Below are 16,328 nucleotides of genomic sequence, written 5' to 3'. Positions count from 1 at the left end.
TAATGTATAACTCCACTGATAACATTGCTTAGACGTCTGTATAGAATTGCAATACATACCATTTCGGCAATTGCACAGGAATCTTTGTATTTGTTGCTACTTGAATAAAGTTAAGGATTTACAGAAATCTACAGCCCTGAACTGGCAAACCGCCAGTATTTTATGTGGTCAATTATCTGGGCCCTCTTGTCAAACTATACTAAACGGAAAACTTACAGAGCAAAAGACACCTTAGTAAGAGAACTGAAGTCCCTCTGAATTTCCACATCTATTAAGTCATTTCCTGACTAAGGCACAAACAGATCAAAGGAGTACTGTAATTAAAGACTTTTTGAAGACAATGTGTACTAAGAGGTACCCGAGAGCCTTTGTTGTTATCCATCCAGTACCGGGGGGAGCAGCTCCAGCAGGGGACCCCAAACTTCCCTTTTCTGTGCCACATTAACCAGCTCTGACTGGGGGATCTCGAGGCGTTCCCAGGCCAGGTTGGAGATATAAGCCCTCCACCTAGTCCTGGGTCTTCCAGCTTGGCGTGCCTGGAACACCTCCCAAGGGAGGCGTCACCTCAACTGGCTCTTTTTGATGCGAAGGAACCAGGAACAAGACCCCAAGGTATCTAAACTCCTTCACTTGGGGTAAGGACTCTTTCCCTACCTGAAGAAGGCACTTCATCGGTTTCCTGCTGCCTTGTTTTTAAAGATGGTATATTTTTTGATTTAGCTACTGTCGTCTACTGAATATTCACTGGGCTACACAGACAAGTGCCAGCAGATGTTGTATTTACTTCAAGTCAGAAAAAAATATACTCTGACCAGTTTTAAGTACTTGTTTATTGATATATTGATTAATCCTTTATTTACTTAGGAAGTCTCATGAGATGCAAGATATATTTTACAAGCAAGACCTTGCTAACATGGCTGAATGCAATAGTTTATAAACAAATCTAAAAAAGCTCACATTCATAACAATATTGAAAAAAGTTAAAGTCACAGATTAAAATCAGAACCTCATCTACATTTAATCTACAGTGCAGAGCCAAACACCCACAATGAAATTGTAGGCTAAAAGATGCGACATGTGAGCATGAAAAACATGTCCTAAACGTTTACAAGTCGCCAATCGCTCCTTAAAGAGGAGCAAACTACTCAAAAGTGGTGCGGCCTTTTAGTTCGATAAAGACATGACTCTGATGTGCAAATGTGTGTGTGACTTGTTGCAGCCCTCTAGTCAAAAATGATTGGCAAGCGACCTCTTACTCCGAAGCTGCCAAAATAGAATTAAGAGAGCAGACTCAGAAACTAGTAGGCTTAGAAAAGGATTGCATGATCAAATCTGAATTCTACTAATCTTCCCCATTGCACTCTCAAATGTTGAATTTTTTTTTATTTTGGCTTTGTCCAAAATCTTTTGCCTTCATTATACTTCTATAGATGACCATCCTTAAAGATCCGATTTGAAGTCAAGTTACAATTGCCTGCTGTCAGAACACCGCATGCAATTTCCCCATAAAGGCTGTCGTGGGCATGCATTTGACAGTGCCTGAATGGACCAATAATAATTCTACAATGGTTCAGTAAAGCACAGTTTCTGAGCATGAAGGTAGTACTACTTTAGAAAAGATGTGACCAAGATAAAGTTGAGCTCCAACAATAAGTGTCAGAGTAATTGCTTCTGAAGGAAAGGAACAATGTTTTTGTAATGTCATAGCGGGTTCTCACAAGTGTGTTCTCGAGGCCGCAGGGTTAGGGATGTTTCTCAGAAATGTACCCAAGGTGTTTAAAATCATTGGTAGACTTTTCAACTAAAGTTATTTAAGATGCATGAATTTTGTTGTTGGTGGATATGACGTTGGGGTCTAGGCTTGGACAGGATTAATCTGAAAATTAAGTCTTTGGTTCTAGTGTTTATTCATGACCGGACCTGACCGTTAAAGGACATTTTAATTGATATATTGATCAGTCTTAACACCTGACAAGGGGTTTGAATGGGTTTTTGGTGTTTTAAAGGTCCCAACAACAAGCAGAACTGCCTGGAAGGCACTAGGATTAGGCAATGTTCAGGGTTAAGGTTAGGGTTGGTTGCCTTTGAGTCGCTGGAAGTCGCTGTTGGGGGCATAAAACACCATTGAGCAAAGTCAGTGGTCGCACAGCTGCCTGGAAGTGATGTTGGAGAGGTGAAACACCATTGCGCCAACAAGTGTATTTCTCAAAATGTTCGACTGTTCCTTGAATTACTACGGCTCAAATCACTAAACCAAATGAAAAATGACATCAAATTGACTTAAATAATGTAGTTTTCCATCAAAATCACTCACTAAGGCTTTGGCCCAGTTTTTTTTGGGATTCAAATTGGGTTTTAATCAACACACTCACAGATTCTGTGCCCCCTTATGACATCTCGGGAAATGAAATTCAAACTCATTGACTCACAAAGCAGCAGCATGGGACGGGCCAACTTTCTCCATTAGAGAATGGCCTCAGAGGGAGGTACTAATCTTCATCCCCTAAAGAATCACAGATACTAGCTGCAAACTATTCCAGTGCACATTAGGCTTCACGGTCTGATCATGTTAAACAGAGGACATGCTGCAAATGGCAGAGATACCACTCTTTGTAGTTACAGAATATTCTACCAGTCACAGCTGAGTGGGAGACCTTGGACCCAGGACATGCTGAACGGTATGTATTGTTCCTCCCTCTGGCAATGGAGAACTGAAGTTCCCCCAAACGAAGCTGGATAAGTTACAAAGTAAAGGACATTATGGCTTCTTGCATAATTTTATTGCCAGTGCTAGATTAACCTAGACAAATTGATAGAAAGTCTATGAAAACAAAATGACGCATGACCATTTATTTACTTACAAAAGACTTTAGAAAAGTCCAATTAAGAACACAATGCTTTATTTGATCAAATGCAGCTTTGTATAATTGGATCCTGGTGTGTGTCTGATTTGTTCTATGAATGAATGTTAAAAATAATATTTTGAATTTGCATGGTGGCACATTATGTAAGTGCTGTTAAATATGTGCGGTGTTTATAATACATATTCAATGCTAAATTCATAGTAAATTTGGTTGATATTTATATAGTCTTATACAGTAAATAAATAGGAAATGTGTTTAATGTAAAGGTTAAAAGGGATGTAATGTAATACTTAAAAACTTCAGTTCTGAAAGAAACAAAAAGGACTGATGTCCTCTGTTGGGGTTTCCACTGCTGCAGAATTTGTTAATAGACCTAAGAAAATCTAAAGTTAGCACATGTTACGGGCCGGCGCTCTACTAATTGAAGTTGGAGTTACACCGTTGCAGAAGATCAAGGCAAACAATTAAATTTTATTTATAGTATCAATTCATAACAAGAGTTATCAAGACAGTTTACAGATAGAGTATGTTTAGACCACACTCCATAGTTTACAAGAATTCTTGGAACAATTCTAGTAATTCACCCAGGAGCAAGCATTTAGTGCAACAGTGGCGAGGAAACAGTAATGGATTTTTAAAGGATTTACGAAAATCTTTTTAGGACAAGCGGCCAACGAGATATTTTATCCCACATGTGAAGCTCTATTTATATTCGTGCCAAGCACAATTTGTACTTTAATTTCCTTCGGCAATGTAAAATTTACTTGACGTGCTTACCATGTTAATTCACATATAGTTCTCACAGCGTGATGTGGATGCATTGAGGTTGGCAGTTGGCACATGTCCCACCTGGCGCCGGGGTATGATTTTTTATGTTGTTAAATGCTTTTGAATGTTTGTATACACATATCTGTATGTATGTACTGTACATATGTTCATATAATGAAATGATTTATGGTTTGATCCATGCTTGTTTTTGGAAACTTTGTGAGAATGTTCTACTTCAAGTCAATAAAATCTACAAATGCTAGTAAATCAGTGTTGAGTAAATCTTGTATAGAAACATCCTATCATTAGATACCTATTCCACATGTAATAAATCTTGTGTTGCGTGTCTTTAGAAATACATTCTTCCTTTTTTAATAAACTTAAAAAGAACATTCCACATATTTCAGTTGCAAAATAAATCCATCACTCCTCTGATCCTGGTCTGGAACAATTCGACCATGATTATCATGCAAAGCAGCTGTGAAATATGACATTGTAAACAACCATTTGGCAAACAAGTCCTCTACAGAGACTGGGATTGCATTTTGCCAGGTTGAGAAAACAAACAAAAAAAAGTACACAGCTGCTAATACTAAACATGTCAATGTATTGGACAGATTATATATATATATATATATATATATATATATATATATATATATATATATATATTAGAGAAAGCAGAGAAATTAGAGAAAGCTGCTTAGAGAAAGCAGGAATCACTTAGAAAACAACCAATGATTCATGAGTTTATGCGGTCTGGTTTAACATTTTCAGAAATGAGTTCAGACTCTCTGAAGTTGTGTATATTTTACGTGTGCCTTGACCAGTGAGTTGTAGCCAAACTGTTTACTTATACATTCTTTCACAAATTTGTGTAAAAAAGACTTATTGCTGTGTTAATTTATTGTTGGATGTGTAAAGTCAACATTGGCTTCAAACTTACAACTTCCGGCGTGTTGTGAAAGACACAAAAAGCGAGAAGTGAAAAGGCCACAAACCACCAATTTAAAAGACTGATTTAAACTTCATTAAGGTTTGACTCCAAAACAAAAATGATTTAACCATAAATGTTTTTTATGCAAAACACAAACACCATTAATCCCCAAGGTTTTGCTCCCAGTTCAACTCTCGCAAAGATCACGTCACGTGGAATCCACATTTTATCTAAAAGGGTTCTAATAATAGGTTACATTACATGATTGTATGTCTGAATGGTTTAAGATTTATTAAGGACGTTGCATTAAAGCTATAGTGCTTAGTTTCTGTTTCCCCCATGAGTAATTCTAAGCAATGACAACAAAACTGTTGCCGCATCCACATGACACATGCCTTCCGTGATTGCACACCACCCCCACCCTCCTCAAGGCAGTTGCTTGTAGTCAAAATAAAAAAAAAACATGGACTCTTCCAAAGAGGTAATTATTACCAGTCTCTGAACATAGCCATAGTGAGAAATACAGAGAGAGATTTGCAGAGCTGATAGTTTTAATAAGCTTTGTATCAATTCATTTGATGATGGCTTAAATGACACAGACGTTCATTAAAAAGCTTCCATTGCATGACAATTTCATTTTATGGAGGGTTAACATTAATATGAGTTCCCCCCCCAGCCTGCCTATGGTCCCCCAGTGGCTAAAAATGGCGATAGGTGTGAACCCAGTCCTGGGTATCCTGCTCTGTTTTTCAGAAAACAAAAGCTCAGATGAGCCAATCAGGAATCTTACCTCCCCTTTCTCTGCTTTGCCCGCCCAGAGAATTTGGCCCACCCATGAGAGAGAGACACCATGGCTTTCAAACGAGCAAAGTGGCAGTTGGTCAAGACCACACCCCCAGCCTCCACCTCAAAAGCTACACTCTCAGTAATGTCACATACTAAGGAAAGCTCATTGTGGGACTGGCTCTAGTGGCAGTAATTCTGCATCAAGGTTAAATTTTGGGAAAGCGACTTCAAATATGGCATTAAGAGACCACTAAGGTCTATATAAAAGCATGCAAAGACCACCATGTCATGGGAACTTTAATATCAAAAAGTTACGCATTAAATAACACAGTCCAAGTCGCAACATCAATAGAAGTGGCTTCCTCATATGGACCTCACAGACTAACTAGTTATGCTTGGGGGCACTTTCATCCTTGATGGCACCTGGGGTATTCTGTTGCACACTTTACATGCACTTCCATCTGACACTGCTAGTGTCACACTTTGGCCTGAGGGTTAAAGCATGCCAGGGGAGCAAGGGAGTCAGTCTCTCTGTCGCGCCTCCCTGAGGAATGAAGCACATGTGCATAGTGAGCATGAACTGACTGTCACAACCCCCCCACACACTCCTCCCCTCCTCTCCTCTCCTCTCCCTAGTGCTGTAGTGCACAACCTCTGCATCAGCTCTTCTGTCACCATTTGAAGTATAGCTTTAAGTGCATTGTGGAAGTAAAATACAAAAGACAGCTGCAGGAATGCAATAAGCACTGAAGATAAATGATGGTTTAGGTTGTCTGCAAAGCATAGTCATCTAAATCTTGTTATTATATGTATCCTAAATTGATGAGCACATCTTTATGCAAAACCTAAGACAAAGCAGAGGTACAAAATGTGAAATATGAAATACTATATGTGAAAATATTGGGGACTCAGCTTTTTGGCCAGCAATTAACCTGTTGGTTGTGAAAGCTGGCGTTAAGTCTACGATACAGTCATAAAATAAGAGTAACATTTCAAAGTGCAGCATGACCTGTACATGGTCAGCTGGCTTTAAGGCCAAGTCCCATGGCAAAGGTTTAGCCGGTGGAGAGGCGGTTGAGTTTGCAGAGTCCACACAGCTGGTGCCTCACTGGGGGGTAGACATGGCCAGTTAGATCCACACAGTATGTTGACAGAGTAATGTGGGGCATTTCACGCAATGTTTCTCCGCTCATAGGCTTGGTTTGTCAGACCTTCCTCCACAATGCTACGGACGAAGGTCTGGCTAGTCCACACAGCATTCCAGGATGAAAAAAAAACAAAAAAAACCCCTTTTTTTTGGCATTTCTTTAAACCAATCACAATCATCAAGGGCAGTGCTAAGTAATGAGCAGGGCCACAGTACAGCTGCAAAATAGCCTCTGGAAATACCTTGTTTTGGTGGAACGTGTATGTTCAAAAGTTGTTTTCGTCATAAACTCAGATTGTACAGATAGACAGAGTACTTATGTAGAAGCAAAGACCGTACTTAGCTGCCAACTAAGGTTTAACTGAATTTGTAATCAAAATAAAACACTAAGATTCACTGCCAAAAAGGACAAAGCTTGATCGACAGGGACATAATTATCAAAAGCGATGTCAGGAAACACATTTATACATTTAATGAAGGATGGATCAGATAAAGACAGCAGTAAAATTCTTCCATTAATCCAAAAAAAAGGTGAGAGGATAATCTCTGAAGACAAGGTTATATTGCATATGCTTGCTTGTTGAAAGGTTCATGCAATTCAAAACATCCAAATTGTGGGAATGTATGCCAGAAGGACTACATTCAGGCTGAAATTCAAAATAGAAAATTAATTTTTATGTATGTAACTATTAACTGGACCAAGGTTCTATGTGCTTGCTTTTATTCATTTTTTAGTCAGGAGATACTTGCGCACATCACTCCTCCTCCTTAAATAGACTTGTGTTGCAAAATAAATGCCCAGACTCATATCTTATTGACTTAAGCAACCACGTCATTATGTTCAACATGGAAGCATAACACATGCCGTTCTAATTTGAGCTCTGAATCTCTTGTAGGCAGATATCAAAGGACTAGCACTCAAAATAACAATTATTTTTATAAAGTAAAATAGCTTGAGTAGAAAAAGCATGTACTATTCATTAGAACAGAAGCTCTACAATAACTCTTTGGTTGCCAAAAGAGTTACCAAGAAAGGATTTGGTATGACTTATACCATACTTATACCAAATCCTGGCACCACATCACTCCAGTCCTAAAACACCACAAGTGGTCTCCAATCTACAACCGGATCACCTACAAAAGCCCCCACATACCTCACTGACCTCCTCTCCCCCTAACAACCCTCAGGTCCCTCAGATCCACCTCAGCCGGTCTCCTCTCCCTCTACAAGTCCAACCTCCGAAGTTTTGGGGACAGAGCCTTCTCCAGGGCAGCTCCCAGGCTCTGAGACTTCCTCACCATCTTCAAGGCCCACATCAAGACCCGTCTCTTCACCTCTGCATATCTGTAGCCCCCCCCCCCCACGTACAACACATTTTGTTTAGCCTTGTTTTTGTTTTCTACCTTGCCCTGGAAAGCGACTTTGGGTCCTTGAAAAGTGTTGTACAAATTCAATTTACTATTATTAACACATACTCTGCAGTGAAGTGTATTTTCTGAAGTTCTTCCGCAAGTTTATAATGCATGAAGTGCTTTTGATGCATGGGATGTACTGTATATGTGCAAATGGCTTGATAAGGTGCAACAGTTTGTACACTAATTTACTTTGACATTCATTTTCCATTTTCTCTGAGGATCATTGAGTATTTACAATGCAAGAACGTCATCTGACAGCATAAATATGTATGACTACAGGAGTGTTTGATAAATGATGATAGGACACGTAACAGTTACACTTGTGCTTGTACTCTCTTTGCCAATTACACTTCACCTAAAAACGACTGAGTCTTTGATGTAATCTGAAACAAAAAAAACCCCTTAATGACATGATTTGCATGAGTTGATTAAGAGTAAAGTCACCTGAGGGTTTTATCTTCCGGTTAAGTAAGACTAGAGTCACTCTGAGCATCACTCAGCATCATCAAACAGCGAGTTAAACACTGAGTAATGCAGATTATTCAAGATACAGTACATGTTTACAGAGTGAATGCTGATACGGATCCTGGGAAGAAACAGATTTCTTGCAAGACAATGATGATGTATATATTGGTTGGATTTACTCTGCAGCGAAGATATTTAAAGTAAGGTGTTATTTAGAGGGAGGGTCACACCACATAATATCTTCACCATCAGTTTTAGATAGTTTAGACTATTTTTGTTGTTATCACTTTGTTATTGCTCCTCATTGCTCATCAACAAAAGCTACTGAAAACCACAAAGTTGAAAATTATGGAAGTATACATTCAAACTAAATCAAGAGTTTCTAGCTGCAGACCTCCACTGTGGAGTCTATACCGGCGCAGGCTCCACTGTCAGCACATCTCTACTGTCAAGACATGACATTGCATGTATAACATACAAAATAAAATTGTGTAAACTTCTGGTGAAAGTGGTGCGGTTGTTGATTTATATTTAAACAGCTTAAGTAATAAACCTTGTAAAGTGCAAATGACCTTGTAAATGCTGCATTAACACATTCCGTAAATACAGCGTTTATTTTGCCAATCCTGTCAAACTTTTTCTTGTTGAGGCCATATGTATTTTTTCCAAACAATTAGCCTCTTATTTCCCGACCTTCAATTTTTTTGTTTAAGATATCTATCATATAAAAACTGTTCTGTTGTAATATTACAGTAGATGGTCCCACTACTATATTGTGTGTGTGTGTGTCTGTGTGTGTGTATATATATATATATATATAAAATTACAGTAACTTATTTGTCTTCCTCATATTATAATCAAAGTAAAATATATATGTCTCATGAAAAAGGGGAAATATAAGTCCGTTATTTAGGATGAAAAGCGCAACAAACAGTACCACAGTCAGGCAATATATTAAACTGTAAACATCAGTGTGTACACAGAACACAGTGGGAGGGGAGCGATAAAAGGAGAGAGAAGATGAGCGAGCAGGCTGTAGTTTTGGAGTCACTTCAGTCTGTTGTCTTGGCATTTGCAGTAGGTCACGTAGCCTATGTCTCTTTATCCGTGATTTCCTCCAGAAACATCCACATAGCTTCCATTTTGTGAAAAACAAACTTGAATGGCTTCAACTGATGCATCTCTTCTTCATCCATGGCTGCACACAATAAAGCCTAACACATGGTTATATATTAAACCATTGAGGTCATGCATAGAAAAAAAAGCTATGCTGCCTTCACGTGCTGGTTGGAACATCCTACTTCCCACAGTTGGAATTACAAGTATGTTATGTTTAAGTACTTTGTTGTCAGAGAGAAATGAAAAAGGTAGACGCAAGGTTTATTCTCACCTGCTTCTCAGGCCTAGACGAGTCTCCGGATTTCCCTCTCAAAATTATAAATTGAGGGGGTGTTTAGGTGCAACTTCCGAGTTGGCAACTCATATTTACAACAATTAGGAAGGCAGCATAAAATGCAACTTCAGAAACTAGCCATTGACAGCGAAGTACATTTAACATGAAAAGTAGCCCACTTGTGTAACATTCAGATTTTTTTTTTATATTTATACAGTACATTGATAGTGGTAGCAATTTTAATGACAAAAAATGCAAGAACCATGCATTTAAACATACAAAGTATTAAGCAAATAAGTCACCAACCTTTGCAAAGTGGCATCAGGTTTTGCTCGTCGTGATGCAAGTTAACAATTATGACTTTAAGTGGCATGGTGGTAAAAAAAAAAAAAAATAACTATTTCTTGTCCTGACCCGTTTGACAGTGGAGGTGTTCTGACAGTAGAGCCTGCAACGGAAGCAACTCCACAGTGGAGGTCTGCAGCTAAACCCCTCTCAACTAAATAGTGAACTAATTAAATAAGTATAACACAACATGCAAGAAATTTCCATTGGCAAACTAATTTAAAACCAATTCACCGTTGGCGAATAGGCTGCTGTGCAGTTATACATCTTGAGATATTAACATCCATAACAACATTGATATCCTATCATCGCTGGGAACCATCAAAAACAAGTACAAGACATGACTCTACATGGCAGGAAAAACTCTCTCTACATGATGTACTAATTAATTTTCTCAATCTGAAAGCTATGTCACTTGTCACTCACGGGTGGATGTGAATGACTCTTCCCTGACTCCTCTTCTAGATTTTCATTCTTATGTAGCTGGAGGGCAGCGACTTTCCTTTTAACTCCAAGTAATAGAGCATTTCTCACTCAGGTCCAACTTTGGAACAACTCAAATACGGGTTTTGGAAGTTTGACAGACAGTTCTCACAATGCAAACCCTGCAGCATCCCAAGTGAAGCCAGCCAGTTGGAAAAATCTGTCACTCATCTTTGTTAAAGATTAGTGGCAAAGTTTTCATGCAACACTTGCTGTGATGTACTTTGATGACCCCTTAATGCATATATTATTTTTGCCAGATTGTAACAACACAGCTTGAAAGCCACCTCAATATACACCTGGGGCATCATTTATCAAACCATGCGTAGCTTTTACCACAAAGGGTGGCATATGGACAAAACACACATTTTTTTCTCCGTGTGGTGTGCGCTCGCGATGAAGCGTGTCCACGCTATTCTCTGACATGCACTCACAATCACACCTGATAGACAACTTTTTGTACAAAACAAAAGTAACAAGACAATTTTGTAAAATGTAAGTAGAAAGTGCATATAGTTGTGTTAAAATGTAAGGAGTAAAAGTAAAGATTCGCCACAAAAAAAATAGTAAAATAAAAATATCTAAAAAAATCTACTTGAGTACAATAAAGCATTTGTACTGTGTTACTTCCCATCTCTGTTAATGAGACATATTTAGATTTATTTTACACAATGGTTTGTTTTTTTATGAATCTTAAAGTTTAGTTAAGAAGTGCCGCGCACCATCTTTATTCGGATCCCGATTAGCTGCTAACAGCTACTCTTCCTGGGGTCCACAAACTTTTGCGTGCAAATGAAGCCCCTGGACTTGTCCTCATTCTCCATCTCTCCTCTTCTTAATCTATGTGTTTTGCTGTGCATCGCTGAAGCTGTTGGCCCCTGTGGGCTTCTATTTAAACGGATATTCAGCTCTGTAAGTGGTGCCATCTTCCAGAGAACTGGGAATGACTGAATTATGCTGCTGACCTTCTACACAGACCTCCTCTCGTCTACATGAACTCCAATGCCCTAATCAAGTACAAGCACTTTATATTGATTGGCTAAAAGTCCTCTTATTCTTTTAAGGCAGAAGAGTTTCAACAAAAGAGTTTGGTCGGTGTCTTGTCATTTAGGATTATTCGTCCTCCGGCAGAGTCACAGCCAAGGGGTCTGTGATGGAGCTGTTGTTCTAGTTAGATTTCATCACAGAAAGTTCTACACAGCCTTAAAAAAAAGAGAGAGAAAGTGTCAGACTATCTGAGCAGGGCTGAGGGGGACAAATGAGACAAGACAGTATAACACTGTCTTGGCCATTATTTTTAGTTATGTCATTTTGTGAAGATTCCTGACAAGCATATGAGTAAAAATCATTTCCCACTGACTTCCTGAAAGAGACTCAATCAAATCAGCAATCAAGATCAATTAGTCTGAGCTGTGTGGAGTAGGCTATGCATTCGCAAGGTTGAAAAACAATGCTCTGCCAATTAAATGGTGGTTTTGATAGCCCACAATACCATCTGATTAAATTAAAGTTATTCTTTTTCTTCTCTGTATAAATAGCTGTGAAACATTTGAGATTGCAGCATCCACCGTTAATGAAATGTAAATTCCATTTGTTTGGCGCAATTGACAAAACTTATAAGTGTCTTATGTGCTAATGAGTAATACATGGGTGATTGATTATCATTGTAAGTTGATTAAATGAGATGTAGACTCAGCTGTCAGGGGTACAGATTGAACATTCTTTTGTTTAGTTGAGGCAGTAGAGTTACTGCATCAGGACAATTCTGAGTTTTATCTCAATTAAGCTTCAATACATTTTTACCATTACCTTTGCCATTACATTCCCGACCATCTGCTATTCATGTAGGCAAAAACAAGTAATTTTCCAGGAATTAAATATTAGACAGCTGAGAACATAATCTGTCTAGATACAGTAAGTTAACAGCCGAAAAGCAATTAAAATAATTTGAGTCCCTCTCATCAGCCAGGGTTACATTAGTCTCTACAGCAGCACTGTGGTGAATGCCAAAAAAATCTGATAACTTATGGCAGATCCAAGGTTATTTTTAAAGTTAAAATACAATAAATCTCACGTTGCCAACAGACGTACAGTACCTTTTATACTGCTTTCTTTCTACCTCACCAGAATATTACAACACAGGTCTCATTTATAAACATGGCGTACGCACAAAACGGGTCTGAAAATGTGCGTGCGCCACATCCCATGAAAGGTTATGATTTATACATAAAAAAAATAAATGCAAACCCACATTTTTGGAGACGATGGGAATTGGTGACGCAGAGGGTGAAGTGGTGAACTGATGTCAGACTGTAGAAAGTAAATGTGGGAATGATGATTACTCGTAATATTAAGTATTACACAGTTTTATTCACAGTATATGATACGTTTTTTTTCCTTTCCATACCATTCATGTCATCATGAAGATAAATCCAGCAGTATTATTTGCGCTTGTACCGAGTGATAATTGTTCCATAAAAACCTTGTAAAATCCAACTCAAATCTTAAATCCAAATTTGTTTTTAATATTTAATATGTCACGGTCACATGGTCCGCTATGGAGCGCAGGAGGATGAGATGGCCCGACTCCATGGAATACATGATAGCATCAAATACCCTACCGTTAGATAACGGTGGAAGATAATGTAAATAACTAAATGTCTGTCTTTAATACTGTGCATATATCAAAGTCAGAAAATACTGCCATCAAGCTTCCGCGCAATCATTACACTTAATGTCCTCATTATTGGTCTGAATTTAATACTGTTGGTGACAAAACCTGCATGAACAAAAGCATGTTTGCCTTTTACACGTTCTTCTTTAAACTGTATCTCTGGGTGGGGGATATAGTTGTTGCTGTGCTTGTGGAAAGGTTTTAATCACAGGGACCATGATGATGACTGGCTAATATGCAGATTTAAAAATCCCCAAAGCTGCGCTCTTGGAGGTATGTACTGAATTGGGTCCAGTAGAGATGGCAACGCGCCGGAACCATGTCATCCCAGTCTAAACACATCCTCGCAACTCTGTGGGTAACCGGCTGTTTACAGCTAAGTGTTTCATAGAAATATTCAACCCGGATTCACAGAAGTAAAATAATCACGTTATTTTGATTTATTGATTTGTCAACAGGGACACGTTTTTCTCGTTTTTTGCTGCGGTCACCACGAAACAACCAAAATCAGCTGTCTCTCGGGGGCGCAACAACAGGGAAATTAAACGCCACACATTGGATTTTAGGCGTACGTACATTTTTAGTAAGGATCCTACGCACAGTTTTTTAAATGAGACCCCAGATCTCTTGTTTTGGTGGATGTATTCCATGTTTGCCAGCTTCTGTGTAATCATACCCTGTACACCTCAAGAACATCCAGTCAACTCTCATATATCTTTGTATGGGTGTTAAGTTAAGTTTTCTTTGGAAAGAGCAGAGAGGATATTGGCCGAGAGGCTCTACTCCTCTACCCCATTAACATTAGCCACCTAATCCTCCAGCCAACTGCAACCGGAAGGATCTGACAGAAAACTTTTGTCTGTCTCCAATGTCTGAAAAGTGCCCTTTGCTGAAGGTGAGGACGAAATTCCCAGCCTTTTTAATCTCAGAGGCCGTGTCAGGGAGGCAGTTTAATTATGACTGATACAGCTGTGTGTGTCTGTGTGAGCTTGTGTGTCTATGGAATATCAGTGAGAGTGTGGCTCTGCGAGTGCTGCTGCCTGTGTGTGAGGGGCAATGGGGGGCACACAGCTTTTCAATTAAGAAGCCAGTCTGATGGACATGAACGGAAACCTGTTCTGCTCTACACTCCTCTATTCAAGAAAAGAAATCATGTTTGTCTATAAGGCTAGGTTTAATCCATCTGTCAGACCACTCCATGGGTGATTTGGGCGCCTGTGGCTCAGGTGGTAAGAGCAGTCGCCTACCACTTGGAAGGTTGGCGATCCCTGGCCTTGCAGTTCCATGCCAAAGTGTCCTGAACCGTGAATTGCCCCTAATATGTGTGTGAATGCCTATTTGATGAGCAGGTGGCACCCTGTACTAATGCCTTGGCCACAGTGTTAGGAATGTTGGTGAATGGTTCCTGTACTGTGTTAAAGTGCGTTGAGTAGTTGTTACGACTAGCTAGCTAGCTAGTTGTAACAACTACTAGCTAGCTAGCTATATAATTACAGTCCATATAAATACAGTCCATTTGCCAACACATACAGTACGTAGTGTCAACAACAAATCACCTTTTTTTGATTGTGTTTGAGGCTGTGCAAGTGTTTGATGTGTGCAAGTACAATTTTGGTCAAACCTTTGATGCTTCATTACCTTTTGATCATTACCTTTTGTATAGAGAGGAGCACTCAACTTCATGAAAACCTTCCTTATTTTCTTCCTCAACTTTCTCTATAAGTGAATTTCTCCAGTGTGGGATGAAAAAAGTATTATCTAATCTTTTTTCTTTATCAAGTGTTTTTTGTCCAACAGTGTCAGACAGCTAAGTTCTCTTCTTCGAAAGTAAAAAAGCAGTTTGTCCTGAAAAAAGTTGAGAATTATGAGCAGTAAGTAGTTATCAGATTGTGGCAACAAATATGGCATTTCATGCAAAAAAGAACAAAAATGATCAGCACTGGTAAGGAAAAACTTAGAAACAACAGAATTGATGTTTACAGATGTGAAGAAGGTTTGGGAGACTTTGATGATTATTACAAAAAAGCATTTAATGAAATATTTGAGGAGAAATTCAAATTGCACAGTACAGTGTGGTTGCCTTACCAACTCTCTGTCTTCCTTAAGGTGTATTAAAACTCATGCTGGAGGCATTAAGTTCAGCTGAATCTTTAATGTAAACAAATATATTGAGGGTGCCTTAAACATAGATGCTTTACCCAAATTCCTCAGCACAACGAAAATTACCTGGATTAACAGAAATGCAGCAGTTGTGAAGTGATTTTGACCTTTTCACAGAGTTGCTATGTTGTGGCAGTTTTTTCATCTTTTTATGGTATGTCTAGCAGAGAAGATAATGTCACTAACTGTGACACTGCTGCTAGCCATGATCACAATCATAACAATCATGTTACTGAGAGCAGTATTCACATGATACTACATGAGAAGCAGAGATGTAATGGCCAATGTGTGTAGGATTGGATCTGTGCAGTTGTATGCTAAATAACTCCTTTTATATTTGCCAGGCTGTGAAAGTTCAACAAGGTACAATAACTGTTTACTATAATGTGAATCAACTCACAAAATGGGCAGAAGCGTTGTGAACACAAGCAGTAGACACGAGCACTGGGGCATGAGAGGTTAATGTGAAAACAAGCATATAGAAATAGCAGCATTCTGTCTGGGGAAATATGACCACGGTTATTTAGGATTAGCCAAAGTGGATTTAACTTGAGAGCAAACAATAAGGGAAAGCACAATTAAAACTGCTTCATTAGACAAATCCTTCTCTACGTAAACATATCAAAAGCCAAGGAACTGGCAGGCTTTTTTTTCTTTATTTCACAAGTTGACTTTATTAGCAGTTTTATTGGTCAGGGCCTCTTGAGGTCAGACAGCTTTAAAAAAATAAAAAAAAAGACGACAGTTTATTGGTGTAACTGCCGCCTTTTCGGTCTTAAATTGACTTTCTTGGTACTTGTTGAGGTCAGGGCGCCTTAATAAGTGAGGAAGAGGTTGATCCCTATTGCTAATTACACGCCACATGGCATTTTTATTGTTTGCTAATTGCA

This window comes from Etheostoma spectabile, chromosome 8 (assembly GCF_008692095.1).
Source record: "Etheostoma spectabile isolate EspeVRDwgs_2016 chromosome 8, UIUC_Espe_1.0, whole genome shotgun sequence".
Lineage (NCBI taxonomy): Eukaryota > Metazoa > Chordata > Actinopteri > Perciformes > Percidae > Etheostoma > Etheostoma spectabile.
The sequence above is the reverse complement of the archived record's forward strand: the minus strand, read 5'-3'. Positions refer to the sequence as shown.